Below are 14893 nucleotides of genomic sequence, written 5' to 3'. Positions count from 1 at the left end.
AATATTTACTCATTTCAAATGACATAACCTCATAAAGGGATGAAAAAAAAATCCTGGCACGAAGAATGAGAAGGGGATGATGGTGGGAGAGAAGAGAGATAGAAAATTGCTAAGAAGTTAGGAAGTGTCATTCTAATTAAGTACATTATGTGCATTATTTCTAGCACGCTGTAGCCCTAAGCATACCTCTGGCTTAATCCCTTCCAAAATGAAATAAAAATATATTTCAAACTCTTAAAGGAGATTTTCTGTCATAGAAATTATTTCTATGTTTTTAAAGGGAAGTTTAAAGGCCAAATTCACATTATAGAGTATTAACCTTGCTGGAAAACCACTACTCCATCAAAAAAAGGATACCTGTCATCTCACATCACTACAAAATGAACAAAAGAATAAGTAATACCCATGATCAGCTGATTCCAAACATGAAATAGTTTTAAAGGTAACCAAGCTTACTTGGTTGTATGGCATCGCTGATAAGAAATATTAAAATGCCAAATATCACTAGACTTAGAAGATGTATCTTTCAACTAGGCAGGGAAAATCACCATGTGTTTACCTGAGTCGTGATTCAAAAAAGAACATATGAAATACAGAAAATGTAGAAATGACAATCTGTGTATTGCTTCTTGATCTTCCTCAAAAAATATTATCAGAGAGAAAGCTACTTGGGAAAATATGTGATATTACATTGTATATTTGCCTGTGTTTAAGGGGAAAAAATCGATAAGGAAAAAAATTCGGTTCATTTAAATTCTACTAGTTCTCATTGTAGTCAAAACATCACAGTCATGGAGTTACAACTTGTCTAAATGCAATGCACATTTATTTTAACAAACTATATATTAACTGGTATATTTTTTTCAAAATAATGCATATTAATTAAGACAAGCATTTGCAATACAGAGATTGGACAGGCACTGTTTTTTTACATGCGTTTTCTATTACAGGTGCAATGATCGTAAAATTTGATATCACTGAGGAACCTATTGCTTTTAGGAGACTTTTAAAGCTACATGAAGATATCCAATATCAAGTGATCTTCCATTAATGAAGCAATTACTGGCACAGACTCACTGGGATATGGAGTCAAGCACACCGCTTGCAAAGCAACCTCCCTAACCAATATGCAGTCAGGGAAAGAAAACAGGATCTTCTCTGAAAATGACATCTGAATGGTACTTATTTGAGTGGCTCTTAGTCAAACGAAGATGCAATTAACTATAATGGTAGAAAACTGCCTGATGCCTAGATTATGGCACCGTCAATGTCCTACATGTACTTTTATTTGATGAGTGCTTTAAAAACCAAGGGAGGGTTTAGTGTTGTAATCTACTATGTGTAAAACGGTTACACAGAATAGAAGCCTGACGATTACTAATTAAAAATTGAAACATTTATCTAATGAAAGGTTTAAACAAAGGAAAGCTTTTGAAATCACCATTACAAATTAACTGAGGAAAACATTCATTACAAACAATGAGTCCTGTCTAGTGTTGCACTGTTTGTCACGTGCTCTCTCATGTGAAACTGGTTCATCTCTATATAAAGACCTATCTGGCAAGATTCCTTGTTCTTTGAGACTTAAATGAATTGGAATCAACCCGAATTCGAGGCCAACGGTAGTCCTCACTCAGACTCCTACAAATTTCCAGGTGGAAGGGGAGACCTTAAATTTTCTGGTCTCTTCTTGCTCTAAGTTCCATTTTTCCTTTCTTAACCTTTTCTCAAAATTAGGAATTTGTTGTTAGATGTTGGGGCAAAGCAAAGAGCCTTGAGTGAGACTCTGCTCCCTGTTTTAGAGTTTCCTGCTATCTCATTAATGGTTTTCTCCCAACCACTTTCCTTCTGCCCTTGTTGCTTTTCTCCCAGTGCCCTTCCCTTCCCAGCCCTCCTGTCACTTCTCTTCACTTGATACCTCCACTGACTAGCCTCAGATTCAAAATCTCATTTACCTGCGCTGCCACCTGCTCTGTTCTCACAGAAAGGCCACCAGAGGTACTGAAAGTGATTGCCTGCCCCCTGGCAAAATATAGCTCCATTTTCAGGTAGAAGTAACTCCCACATAGCTGACAAGGAGGATGTAACTTTTAAATATTAGGACATCTCTGTAAGATAGGCATTACCATTACTATTCCTCTTTCACAGATGAGGAAAGTGAAGTTCAGTGCTATTTTCTGGCTTCCTGTGCTCGCACAGAAAGTAAAGATTAACACTAGGGCTTGAATTCAAGCTTTCTGAGCCTATTTTAGTCCATCTTTCTGGCATCTAGTGGAGTTTCTCTCCTTTAGGTAATATGTTACCATCAGCCATTTTTTTTTCCTTTTGCATCAGAAATAGGATACTTTGTAAAGTAAATACATGCTGCTTCTTCCTTCCTTCCTCTCTCCTCCCCTCCCTCCTCCCCTCCCTCCTTCCCTCCCTCCTTCCCTCCCTCCTTCTCTTTCTCTTTCTCTCTCTTTCTTTCTTTCTTTCTTTCTTTCATAAAGAAATATTTACACAGCATGGACAGCCTGGAGATTCCTCCATCAAATCTTTATTATTGCCTGGATGCTGTCTTCCCCCATGGTTTTGGTGTGAGTGCATACAGTGCAGAGCCCTAAGGAGTAGCATTACACGTGGGACATGCACCGTCCATTGTGTTTCTTCTTCCCCAGCAAGGTGCTGTGGTTATGTTGATTTGCAGCAGGACTGGGAAGATGGGAACACAAAAATAAGCTGAATTATTTCAAATGATGTCTTGATAGCTTAAGCCTCTTTTCATTGAATGCAGACGGTGCATGGTGTTTTAATACTTTCTGAATTCCTTTGGTTCTGTTCAGGAGAACAGAAAATATGATAGGTTTTTCAAAGTATAGAGAATTAAATCAGGCAAAATTTGAATAAATTAGATCTGAAGAAAGAACCGAGAATCCAACTAGACAATTTAAAGCAAGTAGGCAAACCAGACTAGCAAGAGTAGGAAGGTGGAAAATCCCAATGGTTAAAGGAAAAGTGGAGTAGCCAGAATATGGAAGTCAGACCATGTGCCTAAACTGCCCAGGTAGGATCTGGGCCATGAGGGAGATCCAACTTCCTCTGCAAGCTGTAAGGCAGAGCAATAATGAGAAACTATCTATGTCCTCCAGTATGCCCATTACGGAACTAGTCCAAACTCAGCTGTCCAAGGTACTGGAGAGAATATTTTCCTAAAATACCAAGCAGAGCAAAGGGTTGGGGAATGGAGCAATGTGCAAATGAAAGGCTTACATGTCCTGAAACATCCACAGCTATTAGATGCCTTCACATTTGCCAGTTTTCAATCCTGTTAATGAACAGCATTAATGAATAAGACTCTACAATTCTCATGTCTCAGAAAAGATTTCTAGGATATAGCACTTCTCTTTGTTAGCATTGATATTATGATATTAATAATCTTATGTTATTAATATAAATAATTACCTATTGCTTTTAAGTAAAATCAAGGCAACCTTCAAAGCTATTCATGACCAGTATCTTGATCTTTCTCTTTAACATTTCTTCTCCTTTAAGATTTGTTAGCTATGATCTTGTCTATAATACTCTGGTTTTAAAGGCCTTTATTAAATTTTCTTTCTTTCTTTCTTTCTTTCTTTCTTTCTTTCTTTCTTTCTTTCTTCTCTCTTCCTTCCTTTAATGTTTATTTATTTTTTTAGAGGAAAAGACAGAGTGTGAGCAGGGGAGGGACGGAGTGAGAGAGGGAGACAGAATCTAAAGCAGGCTCTAGGCTCTGAGCTGTCAGTACACAGCTCGATGCAGGGTTCACACTCACAAACTGTGAGATCATGACCTGAGCCGAAGTCGGATGCTTAAGAGACTGAGCCACCCAGGTGCCCCAAAGGCCTTTTCTTTAAGATATGTGATGATTCATTTGGTGTGGTTCACCAGTATGTCTCCCTCTCTTTTAAGAATTTTTCTCATCTCAAATCATGTCAGCATGAGTTTCTTACAAACAGAACTGAGAGAAGGGATTTTCCATAGATGAAGGAGAGTCTGGAAAGGACAGAAAGATGCCAGAGGAGTCATAAACAGCTCTTTTGAAATGTTGCCTCAGGCAGAGGTCTGCTTCCAAGACCAGATTAAATAAGAAAAACAGGGCCATTTTCTGAAGGTCTCAGTAAGACCAAGAGCCATGGAGGCCCTGTGTTCAGATATTGAAGCCAGCTTGCTGGGCACAGCCACACCTGGCCTGGGAGGTCAACTGATGCTGCTGCCATCTGATGTGGGGATATGAGCAGTCTTCTTCTGATGGGTCCAATCCCTGGGCCTATAACTCAAGGGTGTTCTAAATCGACTTCCTTCTCTCTTCCCCTGTGCTTGTTCTGACCAAATAAATACATTATTCTGGCTTAAGAGGCATTCATTTGCCTTGTATTTATCATATAAAACATGTCTATGGCAAATTTTACTCGTGTATAGACATATACATATTTTAGTGGATTCATCAGTTGAAACAATTTTCAAAAGAGAAGCTACAGGAAAAATAAGGATTTATTAGGTTCCTTTGAATGGTTTTTGAATATGAAATATTTTCCTCATGAAAGAAGGTTTTATTAATTAAAACTCCTTAAAAGACATTCATATTTTATGTTTAATTTTGGTATAAAATATCAAGTTTGAAATTGTTACATAAACATGTCTCTAAATCCAGCTATGTCTGGGATTATTTGTGTCGTAAGTGATTCAGGTGTCAGGCAGACAACATTTGGGTAAATATTAGTAATATTTAACATACCTAATAATTGTCAGCTTTCCTGGACTCCTGTGATATTTAAGGTGGCAAATTGCCTCCCTTTTATTCGTTCTGCTGTTTCCTTTAGGCTTCTATTTATCTCAATCTTCCCATTGTAAACAAATTCATCAGTCTTGGTCAACTGACCATGGTTTTATTTGGGCAACAGGACATATTATCATTGCTATTGTTATGGCTCACTGCGCATTTATATGCTTTTCTGTGAAGGGTTTAAGGTACTTTATTAAATCTGAGATAATTTTTATAATTCTCAGTGGAGATAGGCAGAACATATTAAAAATCTTAATAGCCTACCAACCTATGTATATATTCCATTCTAACCCTTATTATCAGAAGCTATCCCAATTAACTTTCCAAATTCTAAAATTTCAACTCATGAATATTCATTTTAATTAAAGAAACAAAGGAAATAGAAAACACAAAGTACTTTCACATTAAAACGAGTTAGGGCTATGCCACATCTTGTTAACAACAATCTAGACCCTTGGAACAAAACAGATTATTAGGGATAGGGTACTCAGTATTTTGCTAATTAAAGGGATTAACTCATTCTATAATTTGATCCCAAATTCAAGACTATATCAAAATAACTTATTTCCTCTGTCTGCTCTTAGTAGACCTATTAAAAAAAAAATTCTTCTTCTCAAATAAGAAACATAGAAAGCCTCATAAAACAAATGTGTAGTTTACCTAATTATCAAAAGGTGAATATTCTTTTACACACCATTCATGTCAAGGAATAAAACCTCCGAAGCCATCCCAAGGGTCCCTATGTAGGCCCAATCACAGCCCCTTCTCTCTTCTCTGAGTTATTTCTCTAAACTTTTATAGTAGCTACCTCCTTACTTTATCATCCTACTGTGTTTTGATAGACATCAAAGTTTAGTTTTGTCTGGTTTTTTTAAGTATTTTCGTTTTAAAATTTTTTAAGTTTATTTATTTATTTTGAGAAAGAAAGAAAGAGAGAGAGAGAGAAAATCCCAAGTAGGGTCCTGCTGTCCGCACGGAGTCCCACTCGGGCTCCATCTCACAAACCGTGAGATCATGACCTGAGCCAAATCAAGAGTAGGACGCTTAACCAATGAGCCACCCAAGGCACCCTTGTTTTAATCTATAGAATCCCCTCCATCTTTCTCTTTCCTGAAATCTATTTGTTAAAGAGCCCAGGTTATCTGTCCTATAGGATATAACCAATTGCATTCCTCTGTAGTTTAACTTGTTCTACTACTTTTTCTCCAAATTTGTAATTGAGCTGAGAGGCTTAATCACATTCAAGCTAGCTTTTTTTTTTTTTTTTTTTTTTTTTCAAATCTGCTTTATACCTGGTATTGTATTCCCCTTGAGGAATCACGGGAGGTATTTAATGACCAATTGTCTCTTTTGATAAAATTAAAAGCCCTTAATCCTTGAATCCTTTAATTAATTAGAATTTAAAAGATGTTGAAATTGAAATTCTGTCATTCTTTCTTCCTGGGTTTTTTGAAATATTCTCATGATGAGACATTTTCCTTCATCTACTCTTCGGTTACCCAGTTCTATAGTTCATATAGGAAAAGCAGGATAAATGCTTGATTCCTTCCTTATATTTATATCGGTTTATGTTTTGAAGTTATGCTGGCTGTAATTCTCAAATACTTTGGAACGCAAGTACTATAACTCATCTTTAAATTCCACAGCTGTGCCTTTCAAAAGAGAAAAATGCTTATTTCAGTTTTGGCCACATATCCAAGTTATTCAAAATTTGCATTCAAGATATTACACCCTGAGATATATAATGATCCCATGCTATCCACTTCTTTTAAAATTCCACCTTCACCAGATGTATAGTCAGACAGCTACCCACTTTAATCCATCTTACTTATGGATATTCTATCATGCTTTGCACTTTTCTTCATGTTACTAGTATTAAAATTTTGTTTTCTAGTCATTAGGTTGGGATTATATTAGAAACTTAACACATAATCTATTGTAACAAAATTAAGGATTATTTTTTCTTGAAGTTTTCACAGATTCATTTTATATCTCAAAATGGAGCAAGTTCAACATTGAATTCTGTGGACCAGACTGAACCCTTGACCAAGTTGACTGAATCTTACTTCTTACTAGTTGTTTTGTTTGCTAGTTTGTCTGGTAGATCTCAGTGTCACAGAGAGGTAAATAAGAAAGTAGAAATGAGGGTTGTTGGAGACTGTGTGACTTCTTGGGGTAGATGATCCAATGATCTGTCTGGCCTATTAATGCAATTAAACTGTTCCAACTAAACGCGGGCTCAGAAATAAGCATGTCCTCGGAGTGCAAAAACGTTGAAGCTGGAAGGCATACAACACATGTGCCTCAAATTGAAGGAACAAATTTGTAACATTTTCTTGGGTAACTGTCTCCGAGTTCAGTACCCTGACTAACATTGTAATAAATTGACAGTGTCATTAGTACAAGACTGCCCTAAATATTTAAAATAATTAGTAGAACATTTTAATGTACTTTATTTTTCTGAACATAAAAAAAAAAAGAGAGAGAGAGAGAGGAGGAGGAGGAAACAGGGAAGAACAGGGATCAGACAATGAGGAGATTTATATTTTAATGATAATATTCTTTATTCTTAAAGCAATGGTTTTTAGGCAGGGGAGATGGTGATTACATTTCCATTTGGGATTAATGTAGCTATAAAGAAGGGCTTAGAAGAATCAAGAATGGGGATGGGGAGGCATGCTAAGGAGATAATGAAACAATCCAAGTGATAAACTATGGTAGATTTCACAGAATCAAAAGAGAGAGAGAGAATGAAATGAATATATTATAGAAATATTTAGTGTTCCCTTTTGCACTGGGAAAATTAAAGGTTAAATGTGCAGTGTAACCAGAGTAAGGTTATTTTTCTTCAGTAGGATGGAGCCTTCACAATGACTTCTTCAAGATGTCCAGGAGCTCTCTCTGTCTCACTCTTTCTCTCCACTCTCTCTCATTATGTTTTCCTGACTCTGTCTATCTACACCTTGCTGCAATTTAAAACTTAGAATGCACAAATACAGGGCACCTGGGTGGCTCAGTTGGTTAAGCATCTGTCTCTTGGTTATGGCCCAGGTCATGATGTCATGGTTTGTGGGTTCGAGCCCCACATTGGCTCCACATTAACAGCATGGAATCTGCTTGGGATTCAGTCTCCCTCTCTTTCTGTCCCTCCCCTGCTTGCTTTCTACCTCTCCCTCTCAAGAATAAATAAATAAACATTAAAAAAATAATAAAATAGGGGTTCTGGGTGTCTCAGTCAGTTAAGCATCCAACTTCTGCTCAGGTCATGATCTCACATTTTGTGAGTTCAAGCCCCATATTGGGCTTTATGCTGACAGTGCAGAGCCTGCTTGGGATTCTCTCTCTGCTTCACTCTCTGCCTTTCCTCAACTTGTGCTCTCTCTCTCTCAAAATAGATAAACTTTAAAAATAATAAAAAAATAAATTTAAAAAAATGCAGGTTCCAAACCCTGCATCAAATCCACTCAATCAGAATCTTAAAAAAAAAAAAAAAAAAAAAAGAGAATGTTTGAATACAAGGACAAATAACACAAAATATTAATTTGCCTTTTATTTGGTCTATAACACGTGTGGTAATATGACCTGATATAGGTTAGTCTTGGAATTTACTTTTTCTATTAAAGGATCTGTTTGCTTAGGAATAAATTGTGAATTTACACTTCACTTCATGAAAATTAGAACAACAAACATTTTTAAGACCTTATTTTGAATTACGATTATATATGCTATATGTCTTAATTAATCTTCATGACAATCCTTCATGTCGACTTTTGCAGACGGAAAAAAAAAACTAAAATATAAACAAAACTTAAGTAACTTATATGATTCCCTAGCAAATAAGTGAAAGACTTGGAATTCAGAGTAGATATATCTAACTCTCCAATCCAATTGCTGAAAAGCACCAGACAGCATGTTGCCACGCATTATTCTTTGATACATCAAAATCGCAGATAGACCCGACGTGCCTATGTTTCCCTTGTATTGGTGATGAGGTATAAAAGTCACTTGCACTCGCTTGCCTACTCCCTTTTGTTTATTTACTAATTAAGACAATTTTTCAGCGTAGTTTAAGGGTCACAGCAAAATTGAAAAGAAACTACAGAGATTTCTCTAATACCTCTTGCCCCCCACACATGCGTAGCCTCCCTTTATCAACATCCCTCACCAGAGTGCTGCATTTGTTATAACTGATGAGCCTACACTGACCCATCGTTATCACCCAGAGGCCATAGTTTACATTAGAATTCCTCTTGGTGTTGTGCATTGCATGGGTTTGGACAAATGTATAATGGCATACGGTCATCAATATGGCATACAGAATATTTTCACTTCCCTAAATATCGTTTGTGCTCTGCCTATTCATCTCTCCCCCAACTCCAACCTCTTGCAACCACTGCTTTTTTATATCTCCATAGTTTTGCCTTTTCCAGAATGCCATATAGTTGGATTCATATACAATGTAGCCTTTTCATATTGGCTTTTTTCACTTAGCAATATGCATTTATTTTCTTCCACTGTCTTTTCATGGCTTGATAGTTCATTTCTCTTTAACTTGTAAATATTTAAAATCATTATAGAATATTCCAATATAATTTTTCTTAATGTAAAAACACAGAATATGTAAATGGTAGAGTAAATGAACAATTGAGAGTGACTTTTATCACACTACACAGATTTAACATTATTGTTTCCATTATTTTTAATTTCTGAAAAAAGATTTATTCAAGAAGTCCTGAAACAGATATACAAATATTTCATTGGATCTCATATTCTACTCTAAAGGGCATATCCCTTACAAACTTATAAGAGCCAAGACCAAATTCTAATAATGTAATCAACACTGGCTTATTCAACTAGCTTAAGAAAAAGAAAAAAAATACTGGATGACAAGGGGGTCTATTTTATCACTGAACCAATGTCAGAAGAGGATTAGTGTCTCATAAGGGATTGGAATCAGACACTGAAAAACCATTTGGAAACCAGCCTGTATGTACTCCTCTCCCTCTCCCTAATTCTTCTCTCCCTTTCCTTCTCTCCGTCCTTTTCCCTCTCCCTCATTTATTGGTTTCTTCTTTTAGCTTCACGCTCTTCATCTGTTTTCTTCTCTCTCTCTCTCTCTCTCTTTTTTTCCCAGCTCATTTGAAGTACTTTTTAATCTGTCTAGCAATTTTGGAGGAACTATCCTGTCTTATTCTCAGTCCATACATTTAGGGGTACTGACCTCACTCCACTGTAGAGGTAGACAGGTGACCCAGGCCTGGTGAACAGATTACAGCAATCAGTTCAGATATGAGTATGTGGAATATTGATTAAAATCATCAGATTTGGAGTAAAACCGCTTCAGTTCAAATCCAAGCTCTAACATTCACTAACCATAAAAACCTGTGCTAGTTGTTTCTCTTCCCTAAGATTTAGAATAGCATCAAGCAGCTAGTAAATGATAAAATACATGTTTACTATTATTTCCATTAAGTTAGCCAAGGAGAGTCAGTATTGGGATTATTTGTGGAGCTACTGGTTTATCACAGGACTACTGGAATGTTGGCCTGCTTGACGGATTGAACATAAGCTTGGGGTTCTTCGTGGCCATTTTGCCACCATGTGGACACATCCTGCTTTTATCATCAAAGTTATACATACCAGGATATAATGAGTCAGGAACTGATGACATTATGTGAGGAACCAGCTCCAGCCCATTAGTCTCCGTACTTCTCGGTCAGGTGAGGCAATGCTGTTTTGCTAAAGGCGAACTTTTCTTTCTTGCAGTTATACTAGCTAGTATTCTAGATTTCATTAACCAGATAATTATATAGATAATTATGAAAATATATATTATGTACACTAGTATGTATGTGTGGGTATATCCATGTGTAATTAATCCTTGTACAACTTAGGAGTCAAGGGATCCTACCTCCTGTATGGTGAAACATCCACATACTACTTTTGACTATCCAGAAACTTAACTACTAATAACCTATTGTTGATCAGAAGCCTTAGTGATAACATAGTCAATTATCACACATTTTGTATTTTTTGTGTCATGTATGCTACATTCTCACAAAAAAGTAAGCTAGGGAAAGAAAGTCCTATTAAAATCGTAAGGAAGAGAAAACACATTTACAGTACTGTACTGTATTTGTTGAGAAAAAATCCACCTATAACGGGGCTCACTTGATTCAAACACTTAATGTTCAAAGGGCAACTGTAGTTACAGTTTCAAAAAGTAAGACAGTATATAAAATGAGAAGATTCACACACAAGCCTACCAATACTATCTCCACTCATTTATAGTTTTTTTTTTCAATGTTTTTTTTTGAAAGAGAGAAAGAGACAGAACATGAGTGGGGGAGGGGCAGAGAGAGGGAGACACAGAATCTGAAGCAGGCTCCAGGCTCTGAGCTGTTAGCACACAGCCCTCTGCAGGGCCCCAACTCACAAAGGGTGAGATCAGGACCTGAGCCTAAGTCCAGACACCCAACAAATTGATCCACCCAGGCGCCTCTATAGTTTCTTTTTCTTTTCTTTTTTTTTTTTTTTTAACTTATTTACTTTTTAATTTACATCCAAGTTAGTATATAGGGCAACAATGATTTTAGGAGTAGATTCCTTAATGCCCCTTACTCATTTAGCCCATCCCCCCTCCCTCAACCCCTCCAGCAACCCTCTGTTTGTTCTCCATATTTAAGAGTCTCTTATGATTTGTCCCCCTGTTATTGTTTTAAATAATTTAGTGGTAAATTTAATTTTCTGTTTTATGCTTCTAGTTCCTTAATCCATGTTCTTTAGAGATTTTCTAATGACTTCATAGTTTGCAAAGTAAGGAAATTAGCATAGATATACTTCCCTCCTCCTTACTCTTTCTTATTCCTCTCCTTTGTGTCTTCACATTGATGTTTTCAGAATTGTTGCATCTGTTTTGTTTTTATTTTCCCACAATTAAATCTTCAATGCAGTTTACCTATTGATTAACTGAATTGTGAAAGCTACTAAACATTTATATGTGTACAAATATTTTTATTCTATGGGTCTTTAGAACGGGATTTATAACCTATTCCCTTAAACTTTGCTTTTCAAAGAATTTTCAAAGTATCAGTGTCAGATGCATTCTCCCTTCAACAGCTCAGAACCATATCATATTCTAGTTTTTTTATTAAGGTCATAATTGTTGTGTTTTTCTTAGCTTTAATTTGCAATTCTGCCTTTTTGTTGCCATTAGAAAAGATACAGGAGGAGGCGGCCCCTTAATAAAATATTTGTTGCATGTTTTCCACTTTCTTATTAAAGATATATATTATTCATGAAGCCGGTATCTTCCTGTTTTAGTTTAAACAAGAATTACTTGCTAGGTCCATGTACAGCTATCCTTTTTGGATGTCTTTCATGGGATAATGAGTTCAGATCAGTGTTTCATATATTTTACATTTTTCTTTAGAATGTTCATTCAATATGCTGTATATATTTGGATATGTTTTCATTAAATTCCACATGGATGCCAAGCTTTTGTTACATATTATAGTGTATGCATTAAAATGTTTTAATCTTTCCTTATTCTTTGTTAATGAGAAATTCAGTCTAAAAATCTACCTTCGAGAAACTTTTTTTTAGATGTTTGAATGCCTTGCTCCAATGTGTTTTTATATCTGGCATTCTTAATGCCAGTTTGAAGGCAATGGTTCTCTTTCTTTTTTATGTGATTCGTTGTGTGTGTATTTGCTAGTTCATTTTGTTTTTCTCTTTTGGTAGGCTTTGTACTTCATTCTTGAAATTCTTAAATTTTAACCAACTAGCAAATATGTGTTCATTCATTCATTTCACTCATTAAGTATTGAGTTTTTAATAGTAATAGATATCATTTTGAATAGTAATAAATACCATTTTGGGGTAGGGTTAGGGTTAATTATTTTTCTTGGAATTCCTAAGTGGTTGTTGGCCATCCTTAATCGCCCCTTTCTTGATTCTTAAGTTTTTTCTCATTTCTTTTTTTTTTTTTTAATAATTATATATTTTTCCTCTCCCCTGTTCTGAGAAATCTCCACATTTTGATCTTCCAGATTACTTATTTGACCTTCTGAAATTTCCATTTTATTTTTCAATCTTACTGACTTAAAAAAAATATCAGTCACATTTTAAATTTCAAGACCTCTTTCTCTGTTGTGCCTTTGCACCTTTTCCATAGAAGCATCTATTTATTCTATGTATGAAATAAGCTGTTAAATTTTTATATACCAGGAGATAATATGAATATTTTTTACTGTGTTTTTCTTCTGGTATTAAATAATCACTTTCCTGTGAGGATATTCACTAGTTCTATTTCTCTTTATTCTTCTCTTTTGTGTTGTTGTTTTTCATTAAATAGTAAATAATGCTTTCTAAGTCATTCATGGCTATAAAATGAACTGGGTTCTGGAGCGCCTGGGTGGCTCAGTCGGTTGAGCAGCCGACTTCGGCTCAGGTCACGATCTCGCGCTCCGTGAGTTCGAGCCCCGCGTCGGGCTCTGTGCTGACAGCTCAGAGCCTGGAGCTTGTTTCCGATTCTGTGTCTCCCTCTCTCTGACCCTACCCCATTCATGCTCTGTCTCTCTCTGTTTCAAAAATAAATAAACGTTAAAAAAATAAATAAAAAAAAATAAAATGAACTGGGTTCCCCAAAGAAGGGGGTTCATGAGCAGAGTTTTAGGTTCACTTCCTAAAGTTTCCTTCCCCGTAAAAGAAAGTTTAAAGTGACTTTGGGATCCCTTAAGGGGCTGTTGCATGCATAATTCATTTTCAGGAAATAAAGTAGGGAGAGTGGAAGACAGGCTTGGACTTGTCCCTCCCCCAGCATCACAAAGGAGAAGTAGCACAGAGTTAAGCACACTGGCTCTGGAAACAAGTCTGTCTGGTTCAAATCCTGTCTCTGCCCTGATAAATTCCATGACTTGGTAGAAGTTACTCTATCTCTCTGTGCCTCTTCTCTGCTAAATATAAATAATAGAATCTTCAACATAGGGTTGTCATAAGTTACATATAAAATATTTAGACCTATATCTCATACATAGTAAAAGTGAAAACATAATAACAAACTTTATTTTAGTATAAAAATGTTTAGTATGCTGTTGTCTTGTAAATAGCTAGGTTTTGCTCGTTTTTCTTTGTCTGTGCCTGTTGTAGAGTTCTAAAATTATGTCAATCCTTTTACTGCTTCTCTTGAAGGCACACCCACTTTAAACCTCCCCAGGCAAGTCTGCTATTATCTTCACAGTTTTCCTCCACATTTAGCTTTAATGCTACTGCTGCCTGCCTCTTTATATTGGCTGTGAAAAGTGGGAAAGGAAAAACTAGGGAGAAAAGCTGACTGGCCCAGCTGTTTCTTTCAATAATAATTATTATTATGAATGGCCAACCTTGTTCCTAATAATCACGATGGTCCACTTCCACTATCTCTGAACTTGTTAAGAATTTGAGTTTCCCTACTTGCACTTTCATGTGTCCCGGGCTTGCAGTAGAGGAATGTCTTTCACCTTTGCTGCAATCCTTCCCTAGAATGTATTTTTAGCCTACCATGTACTTTATCTTTCAATGCAAATCCATCTCCTTTCCTCATTTTACATATTAGACACAATATACAGTTAAATGATACAGTTTCCCCATTCCATGGGCTCACTTGTCTCTGTATCTGATCTCTTTTTTAAAATTTTTTTAATGTTTATTTTTTTTTTTTGACAAAGAGAGAGAGAGAGACAGAGCACGAGTGGGGGAGGGGCAGAGAGAGAGGGAGACACAGAATCCGAAGCAGGCTCCAGGCTCTGAGCTGTCAGCACAGAGCCTGACACGGGGCTTGAACTCACAAATGGCAAGATCGTGACCTGAGCCGAAGTTGGACACTCAACCAACTGAGCCACCCAGTCTCCCCTCTGTATCTGATCTTTACTGTCATCTTAAATCTGAAGCAACAGTCAATTTCTGCATTCTGTAATTTCCAGATTGTTTTTGGCATCAATTAAATTCCTTAGTTCATCTTTATGTATTATACATGTACTTATCTACATCTAATTTGTTCTCTTAGTTTCCATTTTTGCATTTTAAAACAAATATTAGCTTTTCAATTTTTAA

At 36.2% G+C, this 14893-nt stretch overlaps 1 long non-coding RNA gene across 1 annotated transcript; it reads right to left on the bottom strand.

Moving 5' to 3' along the window:
- Positions 1 to 11124: 11124 nt before the first annotated feature.
- On the bottom strand, positions 11125 to 14686 carry LOC123609768. The gene is made up of 2 exons (XR_006717957.1): positions 14647 to 14686; positions 11125 to 11255 (listed from the first exon to the last, which is right to left on the bottom strand). It is a non-coding gene; the product is annotated as an uncharacterized LOC123609768 (long non-coding RNA).
- Between the last annotated feature and the right edge of the window lie 207 nt (positions 14687 to 14893).

Source organism: Leopardus geoffroyi, chromosome B2, assembly GCF_018350155.1.
Source record: "Leopardus geoffroyi isolate Oge1 chromosome B2, O.geoffroyi_Oge1_pat1.0, whole genome shotgun sequence".
Classification (NCBI taxonomy): domain Eukaryota; kingdom Metazoa; phylum Chordata; class Mammalia; order Carnivora; family Felidae; genus Leopardus; species Leopardus geoffroyi.
Note: the sequence above shows the minus strand (reverse complement) of the source record. Positions and strands in the feature narration are given on the sequence as shown.